Below are 14,363 nucleotides of genomic sequence, written 5' to 3'. Positions count from 1 at the left end.
TGGACTAAGACTGAGACCTAGGTCCTTGACTGTATTTTCACCTGGCCTTCACGGCCATTTTTTGAATATAAGGTAGAGATCGCTACCCTATTCATGGCAACTTAGCCACTTAACAGCAATTCATTTTCAGAGCTACTATACAACAATTCCATATTTCCCTTAGGTCTAAGCAGCTCGCCACGGCAGTCATCTATCTGAGAGTGGGTGACACTCATCATTTGCAGAGAACACATGAATCGTTTTTTTTTTAATCTCAATCCAGCTCAGCCCATGTTCCTTCTCAGCCATCACCCCTCTGACCTGTTTCCTAATTTTACCTACAACGTCCCATTTTCCTGCAGCAGCATAAAGGTTTGAAAGCAATACATGTGTGGACATATCATCTGTGGCTTGCGCTAGTGCCTGTTCAGCGTAGCAGAATTCTCCATAGTTCAGGAAGTTTCTTGGCAAATGGGGAGCTCCAACACTTCAAGTCTCGCTTTGGTATGGTGTAGAACACCAGATGGGCATGTTGGAGAGCACCATTTCAAGCATGCATATCAAGCAGGCTTCCGGAGGCACACATGCTCCCCTCATAACCACTTTTTACCACTTGAGCATGGGGCATCTCTCCTTGCTTAAGACCTGCAAACTCTGCTGTGGAGTTCAAAACACAGCTCAGAGAGAAGCCGTCAACCTTGTACCCTTCCTGAAGCATGCTAACAAAGTACTCCAAGGCCAATCCAGCTTCGCCCAACGAAGAATTGCCCGCAACCATCTCTGTCCACACAATCACATCTTTCTCCGGAAGGGAATCGAACAAAATGCATGCTGTCATGCTGAGCCCGGATCCCAGTTTGTAAAATACATATTGATCAGTGTATTGCTTAGGAATACACTGGTCTCAAGCCCAGCTTTGACCACTTCAGCATGAAGTGGCATTCCACCACGCATTGCAGGTAAAGCAGCAGACACCATAGCTACAAATGTATACTCATAAGGGGCAACGGGTTTGCCAAACCGCGCATCCTTGAGCCGTACAAAAGCCTCCATGGCACTCCATCCATCTGTGGTACCACAAAACCCAGCAATCAGAGTATCCAATGACACCAAGTTAGGTGTCCAGATCACAGCAGCTGCGTACATGCCAAGCAGCGCATTCTGCGGCGGTGTATCAGGATCAAGCTCCTCCGACTTGACCACCCAGCCGTGCAGCACACTGCCCCCGCGGCTATCCCTGGGGCGTGTGCACCCATTGAGCACCGACGAGAGCGTGCTCTCGGAGGATGCTAGCCCACCCATCACCATGCTGCAGAAGTGCCCCCCCTCCCCATGCTGCACAATTACCCCAAAGCACGCTCGAGGTAGCCGGACCGCACGCTGCAGTGCACCGCACAGTTCCATGCGACCACGTCCCGCGTCGCCATTTCGTCGAACACCTGGTTGGCGTCCTGCGGCGCCCCGCGCTCAGGGTACATCTGCAGCACGGCGGTTGGCACAATGCCGCTGGTGCGGAAGCCGAGCGCGGCCTTCGCGCAGCGCGCCGGCGGCGCAGAGGCTGGGCGCGGTGGCGCGGAGCCCGGCCGCGAGCATAGACAGTGACATGCAGTGGGATCCAAGGAATCAGAGACAAATGATGTTCGTCTTTTTTGTGAAGATGTCTATGCTGAGTGTCTAGTCCACCTTAATTTTGGTCGATAGAGTCTTACTACTTTGCCATATTACAATTCTGAATTACCATTAAAGTCTAATATCCTCCATAGCACTATAGCATCATGTTCTCTAATTTTTAAGGCCTCGCATTTAATTAGGTCTACAATTTAGAATTGTGTCATCCAATTTTGACTAGTCAACAATTTATTAAGGAGCTGCAATCAACTGGGATCTCCAATTTAAATTGAGTGATTCGATTTTTACCGGATCAAAAAAATTTCAAGAAGCTCTCTCATTCAATTTTTTAAATTTACTATCCCTCTTAATTTTTAAGTTTTTTCATATAATTGAGGTATTCAATTTTGAATTTGATTCATGATTTTGATCAAGTCAATAACTTTTAAAATCATAGGTAGCAACCGGTCTATAAACCAAATCATTCCCGCACACTCTCTCACCATCTAGAAAATAGAAGTGCCGCGTTTGCATTTGTCGCATCAATATAGTACATGTATCCATCGACACAGTAACTGCACCTTATCTTTTGAAATAGAGGGAGTAAAATAACTTTATAAAAGCGAGTGGTTTTTCTACACCCCAGGTGCACCCACGGTGCGCCGCGTAAGAAACGACCGCCGCCGAAGGGGCCCTCACCACCTGCCGCCCCCTCGCCACCCCATGTCCGAGGAGGACGGCCAGCACCACCGGACGCTACACGCTGAAGCAGGCGCCGGCCCACCAGCCATGGCCGCTGCCATGGATGCAAGGCACCTCGAGGAAGACCGATGCTACTAGATCCTCGCCGCCACCATCCTAGGTAGCCGCGCGGTGCACCGGCGGCCCCTCCGGTGGCGACGAGGAGGAGAGGCGGGGGAGGTGAAGCCGCCAGCGGTGGCTAGGGTTGGCCGCCGGTGTCGCCCCTGTTGGAGCGACGCGGGGGCAAGGGGGGTGTTTGTTTTACTCACTTTTACTTCGCCGTGTATTCTCTCATTGTCTTAATAACTTAATTTGTTTGCTTCATCTCCTCCCGTGTGTTATTTAGAGTTACTTTCTGTGATTTTAATTGATCCTTTTACAGCCTATATTATTTGAGTTTTTTTGCTACAACAGCATTAATGGACATTTACTTTATTTAACGTTTATTATATTGTTTCCATATATACTCCCTCCGTCCCAAGATTATTCTCGCGCACGCAGCGGAGTGGTCATTTTGCGAAAATGCCCTTGTACTTTCAAAGCTCTAAAGAAAAAGGCCCCCGTCTCCTTCCTTCCTCATCCGCCTGTTGCCCGCGCATCGTCACGGCCAGCCGCCCGTCGCCCGCGCGTCGCCACAGCCAGGAGCAGATGCATACGTTATGAACGTTTGACAAACTCGGTATGATGACTACATAATAGTTTAGTGCACCATGCTTTACGGCTTAGAAACCGAGACTTCAAAAACGTTTTGAACGCGATGGAGCATATGAGATGTTCCAAGAGCTGAAATTGGAATTTCAGACTCATGCCCGTGTCGAGAGGTATGAGACCTCTGACAAGTACTTTGCCTACAAGATGGATGAGAATAGCTCAGCTAGTGAGGATGTGTTCAGAATGTCTGGGCACTACAATTGCTTGAATCAAGTGGGAGTTAATCTTCCAGATAAGATAGTGATTGACAGAGTTCTCTAGTCACTATCACCAAGCTACTAGAACTTCGTGATGAACTATAATGTGCAAGGGATAACGGAAAAGATTCCTAAGCTCTTCGCGATGCTGAAATCAGCGAAGGTAGAAATCAAGAAAGAGTATCAAGTGTTGATGGTTAACAAGACCACTAGTTTCAAAAAAAAATGGCAAAGAAAAAGAAAGGGAACTTTAAGAAGAATGACAAGCAAATTGCCACTCCCGTGAAGAAGCCCAAAGCTAGACCTAAGCCTGAAAATGAGTGCTTCTACTTCAAAGGGAATGATCACTGGAAGCGGAACTACCCCAAATACTTGGCGGATAAGAAGGATGGCAAAGTGAACAAAGGTACATTTGATATACATGTTATTGATGTGTACTTTACTAGTGTTCATAATAACCCCAGGGTATTTGATACCGGTTCAGTTGCTAAGATTAGTAACTCAAAACAGGAGTTGCAAAATGAACAGAGACTAGTTAAGGGCGAGGTGACGATGTGTGTTGGAAGTGATTCCAAGGTTGATAAGATCACCATCGCACACTTCCTCTACCTTCTGGTAGTGCTGGACCTAAATAAATGTTATTCGGTGTTTGCGTTGAGCATGAATATGATTGTATCATGTTTATTGCGATATGGTTATTCATTTTAAGTCAGAAAAATAATTGTTGTTCTGTTTACATGAATAAAACCTTCTATGATCATACACCCAATGCAAATGGTTTATTGAATCTTGATCGTAGTGATACACATATTCATAATATTAATGCCAAAAGATGCAAAGTTGATAATGATATTGCAACATATTTGTGACACTGATGTTTAGGTCATATTGGTGTAAAACGCATGAAGAAACTCCATGCAGATGAGCTTTTGGAATCACTTGATTATGAATCATTTGATACTTGCGAACCATGCCTCATGGACAAGATGACTAAAACTCCATTCTCCGGAACAATGGAGCGAGCTAATGACTTATTGGAAATAATACATACTGATGTATGTGATCCGATGAGTGTTGAGGATCGCTGCGGGTATCGTTATTTTCTGACCTTCACAAATGATTTGAGAAGATATGGGTATATCTACTTAATGAAACACGAGTCTGAAACATTTAAAAAGTTCAAGGAATTTCAGAGTGAAGTGGAGAATCATCATAACAAGAAAATAAAGTTCTACGATCTGATCGCGGAGGTGAATATTTGAGTTACGAGTTTGACCTTCATTTAAAACAATGTGGAATAGTTTCACAACTCACGCCATGTGGAACACCACAGCGTAATGGTGTGTCCGAATGTCGTAACCGTATTTTATTAGATATGGTGCGATCTATGATGTCTCTTAACGATTTACCACTATCGTTTTGGGGTTATGCATTAGAGACAACTGCATTCACGTTAAATAGGGCACCGTCTAAATCCGTTGAGACGACACCGTATGAACTGTGGTTTGGCAAGAAACCTAAGCTATCATTTCTTAAAGTTTGGGGTTGCAATGCTTATGTGAAAAAGCTTCAGCCTGATAAGCTCGAACCCAAATCGGAGAAGTGCATCTTCATAGATACCCAAAAGAAATTGTTGGGTACACCTTCTACCACAGATCCGAAGACAAGGTCTTTGTTGCTAAGAATGGATCCTTTCTAGAGAAGGAGTTTCTCTCGAAAGAAATGAGTGGGAGAAAAGTAGAACTTGATGAGGTAATTGTACCTTCTCTCGAATTGGAAAGTGGCTCATCACAGAATACCGTTCCTGTGATGCCTACACCAACTGGAGAGGAAGCTAATGACGATGATCATGGAACTTCAGATCAAGTTACTACTGAACCTCTTAGGTCAACCAGAGCACGATTGGCACCAAAGTGGTACGGTAATCCTGTTCTAGAAGTCATGTTACTAGACCATGGTGAACCTACAAACTATGAAGAAGCTATGATGAGCCCGGATTCTGATAAATGGCTTGAGGCCATGAAATCTGAGATAGGATCCATCTATGAGAACAAAGTGTGGACATTGGTGGACTTGCCTGATGATCGGCAAGCCATTGAGAATAAATGGATCTTCAAGAGGAAGACGAACGCTGATGGTAGTGTTACTATCTACAAAGCTCGACTTGTCGCAAAAGGTTTTTGACAAGTTCAAGGTGTTGACTACGATGAGATTTTCTCACTCGTAGCAATGCTTAAGTCTGTCTGAATCATATTGCCACATTTTATGAAATCTGGCAAATGGATGTCAAAACTGCATTCCTTAATGGATTTTTTAAATAAGAGTTGTATATGATGCAACCAAAAGGTTTTGCCGATCCAAAGGTGCTAACAAAGTGTGCAAACTCCAGCGATCCATCTATGGACTGGTGCAAGCATCTTGGAGTTGGAATATACGCTTTGATAAGGTGATCAAAGTATATGGTTTTATACAGACTTATGGTGAAGTCTGTATTTACAAGAAAGTGAGTGGGAGCTCTGTAGCATTTCTGATATTATATGTGGATGACATATTATTGATTGGAAATGATGTAGAATTTCTGGATATCATAAAAGGATATTTGAATAAGAATTTTTAAATGAAAGACCTTGGTGAAGCTGCTTACATATTGGGCATCAAGATCTATAGAGATAGATCAAGACACTTGATAAAACTTTCAATGAGAACATACATTGACAAGATTTTGAAAGGAGTTCAAAATGGATCAGTCAAAGAAGGAGTTCTTGCCCGTATTGTAAGGTGTGAAGTTGAGTAAAGACTCAAAACCCGACCACGGCAGAAGATAAAGAGATAATGAAAGTCATTCCCTTTGCCTCAGCCATAGGTACTATAAAGTATGCCATGCTGTGTACCAAACCTGTTGTGTACCTTGCCATGAGTTTGGCAAGGGGGTACAATAGTGATCCAGGAAAAGATCACTGGACAACAGTCAAAGTTACCCTTAGTTACCTTAAAGAGGACTAAGGAAATGTTTCTCGGTTACGGAGGTGATAAAGAGTTCGTCGTAAAGAGTTACGTCAATGGAAGCTTTGACAGTGATCTAGATGACTCTAAGTCTCACTCTAGATACGTATTGAACGTGGGAGAAATTAGCTAGAGTAGTTCCAAGCTGAGCATTGTAGACATAAAAGTTTGCAAAATACATACGGATCTGAATGTGGCAGACCCGTTGACTAAACTTCTCTCATAAGCAAAACATGATCACACCTTAGTACTCTTTGGGTGTTAATCATGCGATGTGAACTAGATTATTGACTCTAGTAAACCCTTTAGGTGTTGGTCAAATGGCGATGTGAACTATGGGTGTTAATCACATAAAGATGTGAACTATTGGTGTTAAATCACATGGCGATGTGAACTAGATTATTGACTCTAGCGCAAGTGGGAGACTGAAGGAAATATGCCCTAGAGACAATAATAAAGTTGTTATTTTATATTTCCTTATATCATGATAAATGTTTATTATTCATGCTAGAATTGTATTAACCGGAAACTTGATACATGTGTGGATACATAGAAAAAACACCGTGTGCCTAGTAAGCCTCTACTAGACTAGCTCGTTAATCAAAGATGGTTAAGTTTCCTAAACATAGACACGTGTTGTCATTTGATGAACGACATCACATCATTCCCATCCGTTAGCTTAGCATATTGATCGTTCAGTTTTATTGCTATTGCTTTCTTCATGTCAAATACATATTCCTTCGACTATGAGAATATGCAACTCCCGGATACCGGAGGAATGCCTTGTGTGCTATCAAATGTCACAACGTAACTAGGTGATTATAAAGATGCTCTACAGGTATCTCCCAAGGTGTTTGTTGGGTTGACATAGATCGAGATTAGGATTTGTCACTCTGAGTATCGGAGAGGTATCTCTGGGCCCTCTCGGTAATGCACATCATAAGAAGCCTTGCAAGCAAAGTGACTAATGAGTTAGTTGCGGGATGATGCATTATGGAACGAGTAAAGAGACTTGCCGGTAACGAGATTGAACTAGGTATGAAGATACCGTCGATCGAATCTCTGGCAAGTAACATACCGATAACAAAGGGAATAAGTATGTTGTCATTACGGTTTGGCCGATAAAGATCTTCGTAGAATATGTAGGAACCAATATGAGCATCCAGGTTCCACTATTGGTTATTGACCGGAGAGGTGTCTCGGTCATGTCTACATAGTTCTCGAACCCGTAGGGTCCGCACGCTTAACGTTCGATGACAATTTTGTATTATATGAGTTATGTGATTTGGTGACCGAATGTTGTTCGGAGTCCCGGATAAGATCACGGACATGACGAGGAGTCTCGAAATGGTCGATAGGTAAAGATTGATATATAGGACGATAGTATTCGGACACCAAAAGTGTTCCGGGGTGTATTGGGTACATATCGGAGTACTGGGGGGGGGGGTGTTACCGAAACGGGGGAATATTGGGCCTTATGGGCCATAGGAGGGGATCACACCAGCCCACAAGGGGTGCCCCCCCTAAGGAAGGAGGCCGAATAGGAGAAGGAGGAGGGGGTTCGGCCCCCTTTCCTTCCTCCTCCCTCTCTTCCCTTTTTCCCACTTTCGGTAAAAGGAAATGGGGGGGGGGGGGGGGGAGGGGGCGAACAGGAATAGGGCCCCCAAGTAGGATTCCTCCTACTTGGGGCGCCCAAGGCAGCTCCCTTCCCCCTCGCATCTATATATACATGGGGAGGGGGCACCTAGAAGACACACCAACAATTGTTAGCCGTGTGCGGCGCCCCCTCCACAGTTTACGCCTCCGGTCATATCTTCGTAGTGCTTAGGCGAAGCCCTGCGCGGATCACTTCACCATCATCGTCATCACGCCGTCGTGCTGGCGGAACTCTCCCTCGACACTTTGCTGGATCAAGAGTTTGAGGGACGTCATCGAGCTGAACGTGTGCAGAACTCGGAGGTGTCGTACGTTCGGTGCTTGATCAGTCGGAACGAGAAGAAGTTCGACTACATCAACCGCGTTGTCAAACGCTTCCGCTTTCGGTCTACGAGGGTACGTGGACAAACTCTCCCCCTCTTGTTGCTATGCATCTCCTAGATAGATCTTGCGTGAGCGTAGGAATTTTTTTGAAATTGCATGCTATGTTTCCCTACACTCTCAGCCACTCATTTCTATCTCACAAGACGCATCTCCTCTCTTTCTTCCCCACCTACTTTTTGGCTGCTCAGATGCAGTCGCCGGCGATGACGGGGTGACTACCACGGGTGCTATGAGGCCACCATGGGTGCTACGAGGGCACCACCGGTGCCGGCCTCGGCGGCCATCGGCGCCGTGAGCAGAGCAGCAGCACATGCGTGCAGAGATAGGAAGTGGATGCAGCTGGGGGGGGGGGGGCTGAGCTTCTGCGATGAGGTGCCATGACTTGATGCAATCGACGGCTACTAGATTTGTACCCCCATGTTGGTGGAGCTGCAACTGCGGCGACGAGGAGCTGCATTCGACGATGATTTTTGCTGGAAGTAGCTCTTTTGTTTGCTACAATCGACACATATTTTTTGTGATGAGATTATTTAGCTGGAACCATAATTATTTTTTGTTGGAGCTGGCTTTTTTTGTTGCTACAATCAACTACTAGTGTTTTTGCTGCTGAGAAATTTTTGCTGGAACCAGTGATTTGTTTTGCTGGAACTGTCTTTTCTTTTTGCTACAATGAACCTTTTTTAGATTTGTTCATCTGAGAGTATTTTTGCTGGAAACATCTTTACTACCACCGTAGCCTGCTTTTGCTGGAACCAACATTTTTTAAAGGATCCAATGGGCAGGGAAGCAGAGCTACCTTGGGTAATTTTGTTGCGAGCCTCGATGGAGAGCATCGGCGGCGAGCCTCGACGGCAAGCATTTTTTGCTACCACCGTAGTCTAATTTTGCTACCATCATAGTCTGTTTTTGTTGCGAGCGTCGACTGCAAGCTTCAACGACGAGCGTCGACGGCGGGCACGACAACAACTGTCAACGGAGAAGGCAAACATGGGAGGGTGGACGAGCGCAGCGCGACGCGACAGCGAGATGCGGCCGCCATGTGCCTATTTGTTTTTTCTCAAATCTTGTCCATGATGAAAAAAAAGATGGGAAGGGATCTATGCGGGGCTGCATCTGACGGCTAGGGCGCGATCGGCCCAAATTTGGGCCGGCGCGCCCGCGCCTAGCGTTGCCTTTCCCTCCGTCCCAAGATTTTTCTCGCGCAGGCAGTAGAGTGGTCATTTTGCAAAAATGCCCTTGTACTTTCAAAGCTCTAAAGAAAATGGCCCCCGTCTCCTTCCTTCCTCATCCGCCTGTTGCCCGCGCATCGTCACGGCCAGCCGCCCGTCGCCCGCGCGTCGCCACAGCCAGCCGTCTTCCCGAGAAGGTCCTGCACCGCCCACGAGCAGGTCCTGATCCCGCTGATGAGCTCGCCCAGGAGCAGGACCTCCGCCGCCCGCCCACGAGGAGGGCCTCCGCCGCCCACCCACGAGCGGGACCTCCGCCACCGATTCCTTCGCCCACCGACGCGGCGCTGGTCCACTTCGCCCACGATTCCGCCGCCCACTTCTGCCACGCTGGTCTCCGCACTGATCCGCTTCGGCCACCGGCTGCTGCAGGCGGTGGGGTGGGCGACGCCTCTGCTGCCCCTGCGGCTGGTGGTGACCTACTCCGACGCCCGGATCCCCGCCCCCATCTCTGCTGCTGAGAGATAGTACTCTTTGATCCTGACAATTTGAAAATTCAGTTAGCTGAGTTTTTTTTTTTGCGAATACAGTTCGCTGAGTTGTTGCCGTCAATTTCATTGTATATTTGAAAATTCAAGCAATTACTATACGTTCAGTTCACTCAATTTCATTATAGCAGCACGTTGTGGGTAAATTTGTGTAGAGATTCAGAACCAAGCTTCTGAAATTTGGGCTTCCAATAAAAAAGACAGAGGTCCAGAATTTAGAAATTATCACGATAAACCAATTCGACATTCATGCTTTAAAGCTTTTTTTGGATTCAGAGTTTCAGACAAGTCCTGGTCTAATGGTTGTGAAATTTACCAGCTTGTGAGTGACTTGTGAGCATTTACATTGTAGCCTGCAATGAAACATGTTTGCCGATGACTGCCACAAGAAAAGTGGGATCAAGGACTGAACTCATATCATCATCGGCGACATGTGAATGATTGTGTTCAGAGCAAAAAACATAATAGTTATAACCCACCTATGTTTTGTTCAGAATGTGTTCTGAACAAAAAAAAACAGAATGTGTTCTGAAGAAAAGCGTGATCAAGGACTGCCTATGGAGTAGATTTGTGAAGAAGAATGTAATAGACTGTAAAACAGAATGGTTTAAATAATGAATATTCAGGATCGATAACAATCAGTTCTTTAGGTATTCAAATACTATTCCAAATGGTTATTAGTAAAGAAAAGTGAAATGTATCCTTAAACATGAGACATGTATCCAGCTTGGTCAATTTGCATTGAAGAACACAACAGAAGTATGGACGAAAATTTCTAGTTACCAATGCTTAACTAGTGTGCTCAAACATCAGCAAGTCAATACTTGCTCTCATTTTAAGTTCTGGTTATGGTACAAACTTCTAATCTTCATGCTAACTGGAGTAGTTTGCATCACACCTAATCTTGCTAATCTTCTCATTTTAAGTCAATACTTGCTCTCGTTTTAAGTTCATTTCCTTTTTTTATCATATTGCTTGATGGCCATTTAGACAGCATCAGCACCCATTTAAACAGCTTGCAACCAAGGGTAATATGCCACTTATCATATCGGCCAAATTCCATATCACTGAAAATATGTCGCTAACTGGAGTAATATGCCACTTATCATATTGGCCAAATTTCAAGGAGTCATGTTACTTTATTTCATAATGGAAGTCTGTGGAGTCATATCACTTTATTTCAAAGAGAAGGCATCCCCTTGATGCAAGAACAACAAAACAGTGCATGGATGTAAGAAAAATACAAACAGTCCCAGATTTTGAAACTTCCCCCAACCCTGGTCCATCTAAAATTTGTTAGTGTTCATCCTCAGCTTCAGAACAGAAGAGTTCATATCCCAGCAACTATAGGAATACTCCACCATGATCAGAACATGACCACAACACCATCAAAATTTTAACTGAAATTATCAGAACATGACCACAACTACAGGAGATGAACATTCAGCACATCAGAAGATGGACATGCTTTATCTGAATCTGCATAAATTAAAAAATCTGAATCTGCATAAATTAAAAAGGTGGACACACTGTTTATGGTCTGTTGCTTGCCCCTGATGTGCCACAGAGACAATTTACTGTCAATTTGTGTTTCCCGTCTTTCTCTACAGAGACAAGAATTTGTCTCTCTACTGTAAATTAAACCTCTGGTCTGCTGCTTGCTCCTGATGTGCTATAGAGCCTTCATATACACAGTGAACGAATTGAAGTTCAGAACTCGTTCAGCCATGAAAATTGAATGAAATTTAGAAATGCAGCTTTGCACAATGAATTTATCTAAATGAAGCCTTCATGTACACAATATATTTATCTAATCAGCAATGCAGCATTGAGCCTTCAGTACATGAAAATTTACTGTTAGTTTTCAGCAATGCAGCATTGAGCCTTTATGTGCACAGTGAACAAATTGAAGTTCTGAAATTAAGAAGCAGAAACTGGAAGATGGCAGGAGAAGTGGAAAAGGGGTACCTTTTTACTGGGGCGAGCTCAGCGGTGAGCTCCTCCACCTTGAGCTCGTAGCCGTCCGCGGAGTGGACCGTGCTTCCCAGTGATGCGTTGATGGGTCTGCAGTCCCTGCCGAACCTGTACAGAGAGGTCACGTCGTACTGGAGCTGGATTGCCTGGTGATTGGCCGGGAACTCCAAGCTGATGCGCCGGGGAGATCACCCCTGTTTGGACTGTTACAGAAATTAGATCTGCATTAGTAGGTTTTGCGTCATACGTACAGAATATCTAGTGTGGGGAGAAGATGCAACGCACTGGCACATGAAATCGCTGCGTATGCCAGAAGAGACGGTGATTCGTTCAGGATCGCGGGTAGCTTCTGAAGCAACATTTGATGTCAGCACCTATGAAAACAAACCCCACGCGTTTTGTTGGATATTGCCGGCTGTAGTCTTCATGCGCTGTTTTTGCTATGTTTGAAGATTCTCGTGAGCTTATCTAGCAGAGCAGCACGCCGGTGTTCCAGACCTGAGAATGCTGCTCTTGTTTGGCTTCCAGAAGAACAACTCACTAATTTATGGTGAAAATTTAGTTGATGGATCCAACCAATGAACTGGTTTATATTTTTAGACATTACGTGATATGATATGAGTGGAGGGTCACAAACCTTGGGGCACACTTGGTTGGTAACCACTTTCTGCTTTCGTGCCAATTGAAGTTGCTTGCTTCTCAGTTAGTAGTTTGCTGCAGTTAGTTCACCTGATATGAGATGTACCATTGGGATCCAACCAAACACAACAGGATTATCCATGTTATTATTTACTGATTTTCTCCGTCCTTTACTCAACGGTGAATTCAAAGTGCAGATTTCCAGTCTCTTGTCTTGCGTGTTTATAAGCTGCTGATATGTGCTACGGTAGCACCAAACAAACTATATATGACTTGAATTGTTGTGGTAAAGGAATCCATGTTATTATTTACTGGTCGTTGAATTGGAAGGAAGGTTGGCAGATGCATGCTTACCATTCTGGGTTGCTCTGTATGTGTGGGCTGGTTCCTGAGCAGGTGCAGATGATGCTGGAGAAACATGCACCGCGGGTTTGGCTTTGGGACGTCACTTTCAGATCCACGACCGGGCAGTTGAGAGAGACTACTATCGATGATATGGACAGCAAAGAGCTGGATGGTCATAACATTTCAGTGAAGAGGCAGTGGTGGAGCCATGGAGAGGGTCCTCTGGCTTGCTCTGGGCACGGCACTGGGCGGCGGCTGTTCTGGGTGATTCCCTTCCAGTCCAGGTTGAATGGTGGCGGTGGCGGGGGAGACCGAGTTATAGGTTCTGCGACACATGATCGTTATGGTGGGTACCGTGAGCCTACTGACAGCAGAGCCTGTAATTTCGGCCATTTTTTACCAGTGTTTAGTGCCTGATGAACCTTTGTTTTTTTTTTTCAGTTTGCATTCTTGTCATTCTCCAGCCTATTGCTTTTCATTTCACTTTAGAAAGTATATATATGTTCCAGCCCATGTGTCAAACGCACTCGCCCGATGGAACCCATAGAGAGAGGAGGAGAGGAAATTAAACGGAGAAGAGACATGCCATGGGCCACAGTAAATACGACCAGTCCAGAATGGGTTACAAGCGGTACAACATGGATGCCTTTAGTAGCAGCACCGTCATCATGGATGGATTCGATCGATGGTCAGGCGCCCGCTCCATGTTGTGGAAAGTGGATGCACTTGATTGCGAGAGGAATGGAAGAAAGGGTCGTGACGTAGAGTTTGTCCAAATCATTTTGGGGTCCGGGGCGATGTAAAATAACTATTTCTTATACTGAACTTTTATACATATTCTAAACTAAGTGATCATATTATAATTTTAATTAATACAATTTTATTACTTAATCACATAACAATGTTTTCAAATAATATATTCATTATTACACAATTGTAATTTATATCAATGAAATTTTTGTAGGGGAACGTAGTATTTCAGAGAAATTCATACGATCACGCAAGATCTATCTAGGAGAAGCATAGCAACGAGTGGGGAGAGTGTGTCTACGTACCGTCGTAGACCGAAAGCGGAAGCGTTTAGTAACGCGGTTGATGTGGTCGAACGTCTTTGCGATCCAACCGATCCAAGTACCGAACGCACGGCACCTCCGCGATCTGCACACGTTCAGCTCAGTGACGTCCCTCGAACTCTTGATCCAGTTGAGGCCGAGGGAGAGTTTCGTCAGAACAACGGCATGGTGACGGTGATGATGAAGTTACCGGCGCAGGGCTTCGCCTAAGCACTATGACAATATGACCGATGTGTGTTTCTGTGGAGGGGGGCACCGCACACAGCTAAAAGATCAACTTGCCTGTTGTGCCTTTGGGGTCCCCCTGCCCCCGTATATAAAGGAGGGGAGGAGGAGGCC

General features: G+C 45.1%; 1 pseudogene; it reads right to left on the bottom strand.

Moving 5' to 3' along the window:
- Window positions 1-332: 332 nt before the first annotated feature.
- Window positions 333-13,344, bottom strand: LOC141041878 (pentatricopeptide repeat-containing protein At3g50420-like; annotated as a pseudogene).
- Between the last annotated feature and the right edge of the window lie 1,019 nt (window positions 13,345-14,363).

Source organism: Aegilops tauschii, chromosome 2 (genome assembly GCF_002575655.3).
Source record: "Aegilops tauschii subsp. strangulata cultivar AL8/78 chromosome 2, Aet v6.0, whole genome shotgun sequence".
Lineage (NCBI taxonomy): Eukaryota > Viridiplantae > Streptophyta > Magnoliopsida > Poales > Poaceae > Aegilops > Aegilops tauschii.
Note: the sequence above shows the minus strand (reverse complement) of the source record. Positions and strands in the feature narration are given on the sequence as shown.